A 15,436-nucleotide genomic window follows, 5' to 3' on the forward strand; every position below is an offset into this window, starting at 1 on the left:
TTTTGAGTTTCGAGTCCTTTCAAGTCCTTTTAACCACAGACTAATATATTAACACAGATTGTGTATGCTTTTCAAACGCTGTATTTATTTATTAAAACAAGTGCATTTTAAATTGCAGGAAAGAAAATTGTGCTGACATTGCACTTTATAATAGCACTATTAACCAGTCATTTTAAACATTAACTCATTCCTTTACAGAACAAACACATTGAAAAATAAAGTGCAAATGTACTTATTTGTACAAAAGTGTTAACATTGAAAAAACATGACATATACGTGAACATAACAAAAAAGTTGTACTTTTTATATGTCAGGGCCCTATGCTGCATTGCATTTGCAAAAGACCAAATTAGCCAAGAGTCTGTCAGTCATTTGTGCACGATGGGGGCGTAGTATGATGCCACCATGGCTGAAAACTCGCTCCACTGGAGCACTGGAGGCAGGCACTGCCAAGACTCTCATGGCCACTCGGAACAGTGAAGGAAGAGTCTTCATGTTCAATGCCCAGAACAAAAGGGGGGAGAGAGTTGTTTTGGGTTGGTGCACTACTTGTAAGTGTATCTTGTGTTTTTTATGTTGATTTAATTAAAAAAAGAAAAAAAAAAGAAAAAATTCTTGTGTGGCCCGATACCAATCGATCCACGGACCAGTACCGGGCCGCGGCCCGGTGGTTGGGGACCACTGAGGTAAACAACCAACAGTATGTCAGAAAGCTAGCTAAAACGGTACACATATTCATAATATAGTATACATTTTAACTGACCTTTATTTGACTATTTTTGTCTTTTTTTAGGTGGCTAAAATACGCGGTGCTGCTGACCGCCGTCTAACGTTACGTGTGATATATTGACTAACGTAACCCTGCTTAAAAAAAAATCACTGAACAAAAAGTATGAATAAGGTAGTGAACTGCAACAGATTCCCGTGTTTGCAATAACGTTATAACGTTAGCAGTGAGTTTACAGCCTCACTGATTTAACTACACAGCAAATAAAAGTCACGTTACTTAGCCAATAAACGTTATCTTACATTCAAAACTTACCGTTCTTTGTGCAACTTCAAATGCCGGACGAAGTTGGAAGTTGTTGCCTCTCCATCAGTCATTTTCGAACCGCATGTGTTGCATACTGCAAACCGTTTTGTGTTGACCACCTCGTAATTTTTATACCCAAACAAAATTATTTTAGGTATCATTTTTTGTTCACTGGCGTGTGGTTTGGACATGTCTTCTTCGTTGGTTGTCCTGCAATTTGATTGGATGAATGCTGTGTGATGAAAACAAAGTAGATCTAATTTGATTGGCTGTTGTACTGAGAGCACACCAGCTGACACACGCAACGCTGATAGACAAGTACACAATGAAAAATACGGAGCGCTCCCGAATAACTTTTTCATCTTTGGGTTTTGGGGAAAGTAGCAAGTCATGTCAAGTCATGTCAAGTCAAAAGGCTCAAGTCCAAGTGAAGTCACAAGTCATTGATGTTCAAGTCTAAGTCGAGTTGCAAGTCTTTTTACATTTTGTCAAGTCGAGTCTAAAGTCATCAAATTCATGACTCGAGTCCAAGTCATGTGACTCGAGTCCACACCTCTGCCAACTGAGCCACAACCAGTTTTCTTTGAAGTAACACCGAGAGTCATGTTGAATTGAGATTGGATTCCGGGCCGAATTGTCGCCTCAACAATCGAATGGAATCTTAAGGTGCCCAAAGATTTCAACCTCGACTAAAAAACCTCCCAACATGCGTACTGGAGCTAATCTACCTGCTTCTCTATTTACCTTTGCAGTATCTTATCAAGGTAACTGCTCTGAAGGGACTATTGTGTACGTCAACTGAGAGTGTGAGCCTATGACCAGGAGCTAACCGTGTGTGTGTGTGTGTGTGTGTGTGTGTGTGTGTGAGGGCCAGAAAAACACTTGTAAGTCACTGCAGCAACAGGTCAGGTGACCATGTTCTGTGACATCAAGAAGCATTGATCAAGACTGGAAGAAAGCTGAGAGGTGCTGGACATTGAGGCCGAAGGATTGTCGTATTGTGAGGAAGAGATTGTGTTTTGTTAGGTTGTGTTGCAGAACAAAAAGGCTTTTCTCGCTGGCACTCATCGAAGGCGGACGCTTTCCCTTCCCCTCTCCTTTAATATGTGTATGTGCTTTGCAATGGTTTTTTTTTCCTGGTCTCTAACTAACCCCCCAACAATTATCGTTATGGCAAACCAGAGTACAATTTCCCGAAGGTTAGTACTCTTTTAAATTGTAATTATCGTGAAACCGCACTTTGATAAAACTTTTGGGGATATTGCTCATTTACTTAAGGAAGCAATTTAGCGCGCTAATCGCTAGCTAGCTTAAATGCTATTATGAATTACATTCATACGTTACGTGTATCCCCATTCCAAAATGCAGCCCGTGGCTAATTTTTTAACGTTATAAAGATACCATTACGAATAAAATATTTAAAAAAAAGTGGAATACAAGAGAAAATAGGTGAAATGTAACGAGAAAAAGCGATTCACATTCACATTTATTTTTGTATTTATTACGATAATAAACCAACTAATTTTTGATAATCGAAAAAGAAACTTTTATTTTTGCTAAAAAAAATTTTTTAAGAATTACGGCCCGCAAAAATTCTATTCGCATCCAAATGGAAAGTTTTATTTATTTTGATTCTAAATCGAGTCATTATTTTTTAGAATTGATATTACAAAAATAACTTTTTCTGGCCCAATTTAAATGTTGTTTTTTTTATTATTAAGGTGCCCATAAAAATCGATTCACATCCAAATGGAAATTTGTATTTATTCCGATTCTAAATCGAGTCATAATTTTTTAGAATTGATATTACAAAAATAACTATTTTTGGCCCAATTTAAATGTTGTTGTTTTTTTTAATTATTATTAGGGTGCCCATAAAAATCGATTCACATCCAAATGGAAATTTGTATTTATTCCGATTCTAAATCGAGTCATAATTTTTTAGAATTGATATAACAAAAATAACTTTTTCTGGCCCAATTTAAATGTTGTTGTTTTTTTTTATTATTAGGGTGCCCATAAAAATTTATTCACATCCAAATGGAAATTTGTATTTATTCCGATTCTAAATCGAGTCATAATTTTCGAGAATGGATTTTACGAAAAAAACGTTTTTTATTTTATTTTTATTTTTTTAAGATAGGGTGCTAACAAAAATCGGAATAAATATACATTTTAATTTGTATTCATTCCGATTTCAAATGGAGTCATACATTTTGAGAATCGATTTTTAAAAAGCCATTATTTTTGCTAAATACAAAAAAGTGGAATAATACAGAAAACAGGTGAAATGAAACGAGAAAAAGCAATTCACATTCAAATTTATTTTTGTATTTATTACGATAATAAACCAACTCATAATTTTCGATAATCGAAAAAGAAACTTTTATTTTTTCTTTTTTTTTTTTAAAGAATTACGGCCCTCACAAATTCGATTTGCACCCAAATGGAAATTTGTATTTATTTTTATTCTAAATCGAGTCATAATTTTTTAGAATTGATATTACAAAAATAACTATTTTTGGCCCAATTTAAATGTTGTTGTTTTTTTTTTTATTATTAGGGTGCCCATAAAAATCGATTCACATCCAAATGGAAATTTGTATTTATTCCGATTCTAAATCGAGTCATAATTTTCGAGAATGGATTTTACGAAAAAAAGTTTTTAATTTTTTTTAAGATAGGGTGCTGACAAAAATCGAAATAAATATACATTTTAATTTGTATTCATTCCGATTTCAAATGGAGTCATACATTTTGAGAATCGATTTTTAAAAAGCCATTATTTTTGCTAAGTAGTTATTGTTTTTAAAACAATAAAGGTAACAAAAAGCTGCCATGCAGGCTGTTTTTTTTTCTTTAAAACTGTCATTGCCCAAAAAATAATAATGAATCAAAATCAATGTTTTTATTCATTATTGACATATTGAATGATAAACTTTGAAATATTTTTGGGAGCAAATATTGCATATTTCTTGTTTGCTTTAAAAACACTATGTTTTATTTGACGAAAAGTGCATAAAATTAACAAACAAAAAAATCTTTAAAAAATGTAAAGATGTATAATCGACAGATAGATCTGAAGTTGATCTACGTATTTAAGTGTTGAAAAATAATAATAATGTATGACCTATTTTTAACACTTTTATGAAAATGTGTTGATTTTTGTTTTTGCCGTAAAAAAACTGGATTTTCTTTAACAAAATGGCATCAAACATAAAAAAAACTATTAATAAAACGCTATAACAACAACTCGATATGAAGTTGATCTAAAAAATTTAACCTGGGACAAAAAAAAAATTACTATATGACTTATTTTTACCATTTTTATGATTGAGACATTTCGGGGATCAAACTGGATTATGCAGTGCTAAAATAAATGCATTACAATTCATTAATTATAAATATGTTTCTTAAATCAATAAAATTGAAGTGCCAATGAAAATACAGCTTTATCACATTAGTCATATTTTTGGCGCTTAAGAAGTTTCTCTATGACTTCCAGACTTCTTCTGTATGTTTGAGAATGTCATTACTGCCACAAGTGGTGGACAAGTGTATTACAGCTGAGTACAACGGCCCTCTAGGGGGCGCTCGCGGCCCAATAATGGTTAAGAAACACATTTAATTTGGACATATTTGTTCATGTTTATATATTTTTATGTGTGTATAAATGTTTATGTTTATTAGGGCCCGCATGGCCCATTGTATAAGGACTCCCAAAGGGAGTCCTTATGCAATGGGACATAAGGACCTATTGAATTTGTAAGGTTTTATTCTTTATTCTTTATTCTTCCGCCGGCACATTAAACTGTAATTTGACCCACTTAACATGCTTCAAAACTCACCATATTTGACCCACACATCAGGACCTGCGAAAATTACCTTTTTAAAAAAAAAACAAAAAAAACTCAAAACTCAAAATTGCGCTCTAGCGCCCCCTAGGAAAAAAAAAAAACTAGACTGCCTATATCTCCCACTAGGAAGATCGGAGAGAGATGAAACAAAAACCTGTATGTAGGTCTGACTTAGACCATCATAATTGTACATCATCGGGCAAAAATCAACAGGAAGTTGGCAATTCCCCCTTCAAAACAAAAAAGTACTAAAAACAGTCACTTTTGCCTCTTTGAGCTGTAATTTGACCCCCTTAACATGCTTCAAAACTCACCGAACTGAACACACACATCAGGACTGGCAAAAAATTGCGATCTAATAAAAAAACCTAACCCCAAATCTCAAAATTGTGCTCTAGCGCAATTTTTTAATGAAACGCACAAAAAACTGCTCCTCGGATGAAAAAACTGACAAAACTGCCTGTAACTCCCACTGGGAAGGTCGGAGAGACATGAAACAAAAACCTCTATGTAGGGCTCATTTAGACCTACATTTCATAAATTGACAACCCCCAGCAAAAATCAACAGGAAGTTTGCTATTCCCCCTTCAAAACAAAAAAGTACTAAAAACAGTCACTTTTGCCTCTTTGAGCTGTCATTTGACCCCCTTAACATGCTTCAAAACTCACCGAACTGAACGCACACATCAGGACTGGCAAAAATTGCGATCTAATAAAAAAAACCTAACCCCAAATCTCAAAATTGTGCTCTAGCGCAATTTTTTAATGAAACGCACAAAAAACTGCTCCTCGGATGAAAAAAATGACAAAACTGCCTGTAACTCCCACTGGGAAGGTCGGAGAGACATGAAACAAAAACCTCTATGTAGGGCTCATTTAGACCTACATTTCATAAATTGACAACCCCCAGCAAAAATCAACAGGAAGTTTGCTATTCCCCCTTCAAAACAAAAAAGTACTAAAAACAGTCACTTTTGCCTCTTTGAGCTGTAATTTGACCCCCTTAACACGCTTCAAAACTCACCGAACTGAACACACACATCAGGACTAGCAAAAATTGCGATCTAATAAAAAACCTAACCCCAAATCTTAAAATTGTGCTCTAGCACAATTTTTTAATGAAACGCACAAAAAACTGCTCCTCGGATGAAAAAACTGACAAAACTGCCTGTAACTCCCACTGGGAAGGTCGGAGAGACATGAAACAAAAACCTCTATGTAGGGCTCACTTAGACCTACATTTCATAAATTGACAACCCCCAGCAAAAATCAACAGGAAGTTTGCTATTCCTCCTTCAAAACAAAAAAGTACTAAAAACAGTCACTTTTGCCTCTTTGAGCTGTAATTTGACCCCCTTAACATGCTTCAAAACTCACCGAACTGAACACACACATCAGGACTGGCAAAAAATTGCGATCTAATAAAAAAACCTAACCCCAAATCTCAAAATTGTGCTCTAGCGCAATTTTTTAATGAAACGCACAAAAAACTGCTCCTCGGATGAAAAAACTGACAAAACTGCCTGTAACTCCCACTGGGAAGGTCGGAGAGACATGAAACAAAAACCTCTATGTAGGGCTCATTTAGACCTACATTTCATAAATTGACAACCCCCAGCAAAAATCAACAGGAAGTTTGCTATTCCCCCTTCAAAACAAAAAAGTACTAAAAACAGTCACTTTTGCCTCTTTGAGCTGTCATTTGACCCCCTTAACATGCTTCAAAACTCACCGAACTGAACACACACATCAGGACTGGCAAAAATTGCGATCTAATAAAAAAAAAAACTAACCCCAAATCTCAAAATTGTGCTCTAGCGCAATTTTTTAATGAAACGCACAAAAAAACTGCTCCTCGGATGAAAAAACTGACAAAACTGCCTGTAACTCCCACTGGGAAGGTCGGAGAGACATGAAACAAAAACCTCTATGTAGGGCTCATTTAGACCTACATTTCATAAATTGACAACCCCCAGCAAAAATCAACAGGAAGTTTGCTATTCCCCCTTCAAAACAAAAAAGTACTAAAAACAGTCACTTTTGCCTCTTTGAGCTGTAATTTGACCCCCTTAACATGCTTCAAAACTCACCGAACTGAACACACACATTAGGACTGGCAAAAATTGCGATCTAATAAAAAAACCTAACCCCAAATCTCAAAACTGTGCTCTAGCGCAATTTTTTAATGAAACGCACAAAAAACTGACAAAACTGCCTGTACCTCCCACTGGGAAGGTCGTAGAGACATCAAACAAAAACCTCTATGTAGGTCTAACTTAGACCTACATTTCATAAATTGACAACCCCCAGCAAAAATCAACAGGAAGTTTGCTATTCCCCCTTCAAAACAAATTTTTTGTAAAAACCGGTCACCTTCCTTCAAAAACGATCTCCTCTGAGCGCGTTTGTCATTTCGGCTTCAAACTAACACAGGAGAGAGATTAAACCCTTGTGTATAAAATAACAGAACAGCATTTTAATACCTGCTCCGGTTTTGATTTTATGACCCTTCAAAGACCCGCTGCGCTGATGCTGCTGTTTTTTTAAGATGGCTGCTTAAAAGTAGGAAGCACCAGCGTGCCCACACAATGCAGACAAGGTAGGTACACTAGACTAAAGTCTTGGGACACTTCAGACTAAAAGTAGACAAAAGTATTGGGACACTTAGGCCGAAAACTGGACAAAAGTATTGGGACACTTAGGCCGAAAACTGGACAAAAGTATTGGGACACTTGGGACTACAACTTGACAAAAGTATGGGGACACTTAGGACTACAACTTGCCAAAAGTATTGGGACACTTGGGACTAAAACTGGACAAAAGTATTGGGACACTTAGGACTAAAACTGGACAAAAGTATTGGGACACTTGGGACTAAAACTGGACAAAAGTATTGGGACACTTAGGCCGAAAACTGGACAAAAGTATTGGGACACTTGGGACTACAACTTGACAAAAGTATTGGGACACTTAGGACTACAACTTGCCAAAAGTATTGGGACACTTGGGACTAAAACTGGACAAAAGTATTGGGACACTTAGGCCGAAAACTGGACAAAAGTATTGGGACACTTGGGACTACAACTTGACAAAAGTATTGGGACACTTGGGACTACAACTTGACAAAAGTATTGGGACACTTGGGACTAAAACTGGACAAAAGTATTGGGACACTTAGGACTAGCACCTGCCAAATACGCGGGCCCGACCAACGCTGTTGTCCCATTACTTGTCATTTTTTTTTCTCTTCACCTATTTTTTAAAATAATTATTGTTAATTTCTTTAAGGAAAACAAGGAGAAACATTAAAGGAAAATATATTGTATCATTTCATGAAACCATTGCAATAAATTAATTTTAAAAAAGGGTAGTATCAATACATAGTTGATACTAGAGTAATTGGACTGATATTGTTCATTTTTGCAAAATCATTTTTTTCTACCTATTTCTTAATGTTGACATATTTTCAAGGCACAAAATTATTTAAATGAGTTTTGTTTATTTAAACTTAGAGAATAGTACAAATAATGTCATTTAAATATTGAAGTGTGATTGGAATGTACTGTTTGGGATCGATATCGGCCAATCTCACCGTATCGGCACATAAAACCGGATCGGAACCCCCCCCCCCCTAGGAATATTTGGATGGTGTTGGGAGCTGATTGGTCGCTGCTGGCAGACGCTCAGAGGAGACAAAACCAAAACCAACAGAATTCTTTGTTGACTCGGGGGTCAGGCCGGGGTCGGGAGCCGGGGCGGCGGTGTGGTCTCTCAGCGCGAGCACGCCGCCGACGGCCCGCGCCGAGGTGCCCTTTGAGGCTCTCAGTGTGGGGCGGCCGTGTTTAGTCTGCGAGCGCCGTCGCACACCGCGTCCATTTGTTTCGACAAGACGCCACCAGCTGCCCGGCCCACCAATTAGACCGCCTTGGCGGCCATTTAAATATTAACCCTCTATCTTCATTTCTTTGGACGATTGTTTGCTTCCGACTTTGTGGGAACACTTTGGGGAAAGCCTCTCTGTTCCCGGGAAGTCTCGCAAAAAAATATTTTGGGGTGAATAAGTTATCGTCTTCTTCGTCTGTTTGTTGAACCGATACCAAAATGTATTCCGATACTTTTTCAAATAAAGGGGATGACTAAAATATATATCACTATTGGTTGTATTTTAATAGAAAATCTAATGATACATTAAACATAAGTTTCTTTTTGCAATCCAAGTACCAACATTTAAAATATAGTAGCATAGTGTGCTTAAGTATTCATTAAAAACAAGGCAGATGTTTTATTTAACAAGGATATTTAATATTTTGACCATTGTAACATCACACGCAGTTTGAACAGTAACACTGTGTTTGAATATTTGATTATTGATTCTATGGCGTACCACTAGTGGTCCACGTACCACAGTTTGAGAATCTCTGAACTAGACAATGTCAATTTTTTCGGGGTTACAAAGGCTCCTAATTTCCCTGCCCACGTATGCAGTAACATATTGTTATTTCATATTCTATTATTTTGTCAAAATTATGAGGGACAAATGGTAGAAAATGGGAAAAAAATGGGCCCTCCAAGTACCACCATAATGACCAACATTTATTTAAAATATAGTAGCATAGTAGGCTTAAGTATTCATTAAAAACAAGGCAGATGTTTTATTTAACAAGGATATTTCATATTTTGACCATTGTAACATCACACGCAGTTTGAACAGTAACACTGTGTTTGAATATTTGATTATTGATTCTTTGGCGTACCGCTCGTGGTCCACGTACCACAGTTTGAGAATCTCTGAACCAGACAATGTCAATTTTTTCGGGGTTAAAAAGGCTCCTAATTTCCCTGCCCACGTATGCAGTAACATATTGTTATTTCATATTCTATTATTTTGTCAAAATTATGAGGGACAAATGGTAGAAAATGGAAAAAAAATGGGCCCTCCAAGTACCAACATTTAAAATATAGTAGCATAGTGTGCTTAAGTATTCATTAAAAACAAGGCAGATGTTTTATTTAACGAGGATATTTAATATTTTGACCATTGTAACATCACACGCAGTTTGAACAGTAACACTGTGTTTGAATATTTGATTATTGATTCTATGGCGTACCACTAGTGGTCCACGTACCACAGTTTGAGAATCTCTGAACTAGACAATGTCAATTTTTTCGGGGTTACAAAGGCTCCTAATTTCCCTGCCCACGTATGCAGTAACATATTGTTATTTCATATTCTATTATTTTGTCAAAATTATGAGGGACAAATGGTAGAAAATGGAAAAAACTGGGCCCTCCAAGTACCAATATTTAAAATATAGTAGCATAGTAGGCTTAAGTATTCATTAAAAACAAGGCAGATGTTTTGTTTAACAAGGATATTTCATATTTTGACCATTTTAACATCACACGCAGTTTGAACAGTAACACTGTGTTTGATATTTGATTATTGATTCTTTGGCGTACCACTAGTGGTCCACGTACCACAGTTTGAGAATCTCTGAACCAGACAATGTCAATTTTTTCGGGGTTACAAAGGCTCCTAATTTCCCTGCCCACGTATGCAGTAACATATTGTTATTTCCTATTCTATTATTGTGTCAATATTATGAGGGACAAATGGTAGAAAATGGAAAAAAAATAGGCCCTCCAAGTACCAACATTTAAAATATAGTAGCATAGTGTGCTTAAGTATTCATTAAAAACAAGGCAGATGTTTTATTTAACAAGGATATTTAATATTTTGACCATTGTAACATCACACGCAGTTTGAACAGTAACACTGTGTTTGAATATTTGATTATTGATTCTTTGGCGTACCGCTAGTGGTCCACGTACCACAGTTTGAGAATCTCTGAACTAGACAATGTCAATTTTTTCGGGTTAAAAAGGCTCCTAATTTGTCTAACCACGTATGCAGTAACATATTGTTATTTCCTATTCTATTATTTTGTCAAAATTATGAGGGACAAATGGTAGAAAATGGAAAAAACTGAGCCCTCCAAGTACCAACATTTAAAATATAGTAGCATAGTGTGCTTAAGTATTCATTAAAAACAAGGCAGATGTTTTATTTAACGAGGATATTTAATATTTTGACCATTGTAACATCACACGCAGTTTGAACAGTAACACTGTGTTTGAATATTTGATTATTGATTCTATGGCGTACCACTAGTGGTCCACGTACCACAGTTTGAGAATCTCTGAACCAGACAATGTCTCTTTTTTCGGGTTAAAAAGGCTCCTAATTTTCCTGCCCACGTATGCAGTAACATTGTTATTGCTTATTCTATTATTTTGTCCAAAGGATGAGGGACAAATGGTAGAAAATGGAAAAAAACTGGGCCCTCCAAGTACCAACATTTAAAATATAGTAGCATAGTATGCTTAAGTATTCATTAAAAACAAGGCAGATGTTTTATTTAACAAGGATATTTAATATTTTGACCATTGTAACATCACACGAAGTTTGAACAGTAACACCGTGTTTGAATATTTGATTATTGATTCTTTGGCGTACCGCTAGTGGTCCACGTACCACAGTTTGAGAATCCCTGAACCAGACAATGTCTCTTTTTTCGGGTTAAAAAGGCTCCCTAATTTTCCTGCCCACGTATGCAGTAACATATTGTTATTTCCTATTCTATTATTTTGTCAAAATTATGAGGGACAAATGGTAGAAAATGGAAAAAAAATGGGCCCTCCAAGTACCAACATTTAAAATATAGTAGCATAGTGTGCTTAAGTATTCATTAAAAACAACGCAGATGTTTTATTTAATCAGGATATTTAATATTTTGACCATTGTAACATCACACGAAGTTTGAACAGTAACACCGTGTTTGAATATTTGATTATTGATTCTTTGGCGTACCACTAGTGGTCCACGTACCACAGTTTGAGAATCTCTGAACTAGACAATGTCTCTTTTTTCGGGTTAAAAAGGCTCCTAATTTGCCTGCCCACGTATGCAGTAACATATTGTTATTTCATATTCTATTATTTTGTCAATATTATGAGGGACAAATGGTAGAAAATGGAAAAAAATGGGCCCTCCAAGTACCAACATTTTAAAATATAGTAGCATAGTGTGCTTAAGTATTCATTAAAAACAAGGCAGATGTTTTATTTAACAAGGATTTTTAATATTTTGACCATTGTAACATCACACGCAGTTTGAACAGTAACACTGTGTTTGAATATTTGATTATTGATTCTTTGGCGTACCGCTAGTGGTCCACGTACCACAGTTTGAGAATCTCTGAACTAGACAATGTCTCTTTTGTTGGGTTACAAAGGCTCCTAATTTGTCTGCCCACGTATGCAGTAACATATTGTTATTTCCTATTCTATTATTTTGTCAAAATTATGAGGGACAAACGGTAGAAAATGGAAAAAACTGGGCCCTCCAAGTACCAACATTTAAAATATAGTAGCATAGTGTGCTTGAGTATTCATTAAAAACAAGGCAGATGTTTTATTTAACAAGGATATTGAATATTTTGACCATTGTAACATCACACGCAGTTTGAACAGTAACACTGTGTTTGAATATTTGATTATTGATTCTTTGGCGTACCACTAGTGGTCCACGTACCACAGTTTGAGAATCTCTGAACTAGACAATGTCAATTTTTTCGGGTTACAAAGGCTCCTAGTTTGCCTGCCCACGTATGCAGTAACATATTGTTATTTCCTATTCTATTATTTTGTCAATATTATGAGGGACAAATGGTAGAAAATGGAAAAAAACTGGGCCCTCCAAGTACCAACATTTAAAATATAGTAGCATAGTATGCTTAAGTATTCATTAAAAACAAGGCAGATGTTTTATTTAACAAGGATATTTAATATTTTGACCATTGTAACATCACACACAGTTTGAACAGTAACACAGTGTTTGAATATTTGATTATTGATTCTATGGCGTACCACTAGTGGTCCACGTACCACAGTTTGAGAATCTCTGAACTAGACAATGTCTCTTTTTTCGGGTTAAAAAAGCTCCTAATTTTCCTGCCCACGTATGCAGTAACATATTGTTATTTCATATTCTATTATTTTGTCAAAATTATGAGGGACAAATGGTAGAAAATGGAAAAAAATGGGCCCTCCAAGTACCAACATTTAAAATATAGTAGCATAGTGTGCTTAAGTATTCATTAAAAACAAGACAGATGTTTTATTTAACAAGGATATTTAATATTTTGACCATTGTAACATCACACGCAGTTTGAACAGTAACACTGTGTTTGAATATTTGATTATTGATTCTTTGGCGTACCGCTAGTGGTCCACGTACCACAGTTTGAGAATCACTGAACCAGACAATGTCAATTTTTTTCGGGGTTACAAAGGCTCCTAATTTCCCTGCCCACGTATACAGTAACATATTGTTATTTCCTATTCTATTATTTTGTCAAAATTATGAGGGACAAACGGTAGAAAATGGAAAAAACTGGGCCCTCCAAGTACCAACATTTAAAATATAGTAGCATAGTGTGCTTAAGTATTCATTAAAAACAAGGCAGATGTTTTATTTAACAAGGATATTTAATATTTTGACCATTGTAACATCACACGCAGTTTGAACAGTAACACTGTGTTTGAATATTTGATTATTGATTCTATGGCGTACCACTAGTGGTCCACGTACCACAGTTTGAGAATCTCTGAACCAGACAATGTCAATTTTTTCGGGGTTAAAAAGGCTCCTAATTTTCCTGCCCACGTATGCAGTAACATATTGTTATTTCCTATTCTATTATTTTGTCAATATTATGTGGGACAAATGGTAGAAAATGGAAAAAACTGGGCCCTCCAAGTACCAACATTTAAAATATAGTAGCATAGTGTGCTTAAGTATTCATTAAAAACAAGGCAGATGTTTTATTTAACGAGGATATTTAATATTTTGACCATTGTAACATCACACGCAGTTTGAACAGTAACACTGTGTTTGAATATTTGATTATTGATTCTATGGCGTACCGCTAGTGGTCCACGTACCACAGTTTGAGAATCTCTGAACCAGACAATGTCAATTTTTTCGGGTTAAAAAGGCTCCTAATTTTCCTGCCCACGTATGCAGTAACATATTGTTATTTCATATTCTATTATTTTGTCAAAATTATGAGGGACAAATGGTAGAAAATGGAAAAAAATGGGCCCTCCAAGTACCAACATTTAAAATATAGTAGCATAGTGTGCTTAAGTATTCATTAAAAACAAGGCAGATGTTTTATTTAACAAGGATATTTAATATTTTGACCATTGTAACATCACACGCAGTTTGAACAGTAACACTGTGTTTGAATATTTGATTATTGATTCTTTGGCGTACCACTAGTGGTCCACGTACCACAGTTTGAGAATCCCTGAACCAGACAATGTCAATTTTTTCGGGGTTACAAAGGCTCCTAATTTCCCTGCCCACGTATGCAGTAACATATTGTTATTTCCTATTCTATTATTTTGTCAAAATTATGAGGGACAAATGGTAGAAAATGGAAAAAAATGGGCCCTCCAAGTACCAACATTTAAAATATAGTAGCATAGTATGCTTAAGTATTCATTAAAAACAAGGCAGATGTTTTATTTAACAAGGATATTTCATATTTTGACCATTGTAACATCACACGCAGTTTGAACAGTAACACTGTGTTTGAATATTTGATTATTGATTCTATGACGTACCGCTAGTGGTCCACGTACCACAGTTTGAGAATCTCTGAACTAGACAATGTCAATTTTTTCGGGTTACAAAGGATCCTAATTTCCCTGCCCACGTATGCAGTAACATATTGTTATTTCCTATTCTATTATTTTGTCAAAATTATGAGGGACAAATGGTAGAAAATGGAAAAAAAATGGGCCCTCCAAGTACCAACATTTAAAATATAGTAGCATAGTGTGCTTAAGTATTCATTAAAAACAAGGCAGATGTTTTATTTAACAAGGATATTTAATATTTTGACCATTGTTACATCACACGCAGTTTGAACAGTAACACTGTGTTTGAATATTTGATTATTGATTCTTTGGCGTACCACTAGTGGTCCACGTACCACAGTTTGAGAATCTCTGAACCAGACAATGTCTCTTTTTTCGGGTTAAAAAGGCTCCTAATTTTCCTGCCCACGTATGCAGTAACATATTGTTATTTCCTATTCTATTATTTTGTCAAAATTATGAGGGACAAATGGTAGAAAATGGAAAAAAAATGGGCCCTCCAAGTACCAACATTTAAAATATAGTAGCATAGTGTGCTTAAGTATTCATTAAAAACAAGGCAGATGTTTTATTTAACAAGGATATTGAATATTTTGACCATTGTAACATCACACGCAGTTTGAACAGTAACACTGTGTTTGAATATTTGATTATTGATTCTTTGGCGTACCACTAGTGGTCCACGTACCACAGTTTGAGAATCTCTGAACTAGACAATGTCTCTTTTTTCGGGTTACAAAGGCTCCTAGTTTGCCTGCCCACGTATGCAGTAACATATTGTTATTTCCTATTCTATTATTTTGACAAAAGTATGAGG

Source organism: Nerophis lumbriciformis, linkage group LG17, assembly GCF_033978685.3.
Source record: "Nerophis lumbriciformis linkage group LG17, RoL_Nlum_v2.1, whole genome shotgun sequence".
In the NCBI taxonomy this organism is placed as follows: domain Eukaryota; kingdom Metazoa; phylum Chordata; class Actinopteri; order Syngnathiformes; family Syngnathidae; genus Nerophis; species Nerophis lumbriciformis.